The sequence below is a fragment of the Sarcophilus harrisii genome, chromosome 4 (assembly GCF_902635505.1).
Source record: "Sarcophilus harrisii chromosome 4, mSarHar1.11, whole genome shotgun sequence".
Lineage (NCBI taxonomy): Eukaryota > Metazoa > Chordata > Mammalia > Dasyuromorphia > Dasyuridae > Sarcophilus > Sarcophilus harrisii.
In genome coordinates this window covers 388,551,351-388,553,232 of record NC_045429.1, presented here as the reverse complement: position 1 = coordinate 388,553,232, position 1,882 = coordinate 388,551,351, and positions in this window count along the sequence as shown.

Here is a 1,882-nt window from a genome sequence, read left to right as displayed (position 1 = left end):
AAGGATGGACAGAAGCAGCTACACCCAAAGAAAGAATACTAGGAAATGAATGTAAACTGCTTGCATTTTTGTTCTTCTTCCCAGGTTATTTATACTTTCTAAATCCAATTCTCCCTGAGCAACAAGAAAACTGTTCGGTTCTGCACACATATATTGTATCCAAGATCTACTGTAATCTATTTAACATGTATAGGACTGCTTGCCATCTTTGGGGAGAGGGTGGAGGGAGGGAGGGGAAAAATCAGAACAGAAGTGAGTGCAAGGGATAATGTTGTAAAAAATTACCCTGGCATAGGTTCTGTCAATAAAAAGTTATCTAATTTAAAAATAAATAAATAAATAAAATAAAATATATGTTAAATCCAATATCTATCTATCTATCTATCTATCTATCTATCTATCCATACAGTTATTCTTGCTGCCCAAGAAAAATCAGATCTAGGAAAAAAAAAAAAACCTGAGAAGGAAAACAAAAATGCAAGCAAACAACAACAAAAAACAGTGAAAATGCTATGTGGTCCACACGTCCTCTTCCTGGGTGTAAATGGCTCTCTTCATTGCTGAACAATTGGAACTGGTCTGAATCATCATATAGTTTTGTTGGTTGCCATGTACAATGATATCCTAGTTCTGTTCATTTCACTTAGCATCAGTTCATGTTTGTCTCTCCAGGCTTCTCTGAAATCATCCTGTTGGTCATTTCTTACAGAACAATAATATTCCATAACATTCATATACCATAATTTATTCAGCAATTCTCCAATTGATGGGCATCCATTCAGTTTCCAGTTTCTAGTCACTGCAAAAAGGGCTGCCACAAATATTTTTGCACATGTGGGTCCCTTTCCCTTTTTTAAGATCTCCTTGGGAAATAAGCCCAGTAGTAACATTTCTGGGTCAAGGGTATGCACAGTTTGATAACTTTTTGAGCATAATTCCAAATTGCTCTCCAGAATGGTTAGATTCGTTCACAGTTCCACCAATAATGTATCAGTGTTCCAGGTTTCCCACATTCCCTCTAACATTCGTCATTATCTTTTCCTGTCATCTTAGCAAATCTGACAGGTGTGTAGTGATATCTCAGAATTGTCCTAATTTTCATTTTTCTGATTAATAGGGATTTGGAACACCTTTTCATGTGACTAGAAATAGTTTCAATTTCATCTGAAAACTGTCTGTTCATATCCTTTGACCATTTGTCAGTTGGAGAATGGCTTAATTTCTTATAAATCTGAGTCAATTTTCTATATATTTTGGAAATGAGGCCTTTATCAGAACCTTTAAATGTAAAAATGTTTTTCCAGTTTATTGCTTTCCTTCTAATCTTGTCTGCATTAGTTTTGTTTGTACAAAACCTTTTTAACTTAATATAATTAAAATTATCTGTCTTGTAATCAATAATGATCTCTAGTTCTTCTGTGGTCACAAATTCCTTCCTCTTCCACAGGTCTGAGAGGTAAACTATCCTATATTTTTCTAATTTATTTATAATCTCATTCTTTATGCTTAGATCATGAACCCATTTTGACCTTATCTTGGTATATGGTGTTAAGTGTGGGTCAATGCCTAGTTTCTGTCATGCTACTTTCCAATTTTCCCAGCAGTTTTTATCAAATAGTGAATTCCAAATTCAAATAGTGAATCAAATATTTATCAAATAGTGAAAAGAGCTGGGGTCTTTGGGTTTGTCAAACACTACATTGCTATAGTTATTGACTATTTTGTCCTGTGAATGTAACCTAGTCCACTGATCAACTAGTTTATTTCTTAGTCAGTACCAAATGATTTTGATGCCCACTGCTTTATATTATAGTTTTAGATCTGGTACAACTAGGCCACCTTTATTTGATTTTTTTTTTTATTAGTTCCCTTAGAATTCTTG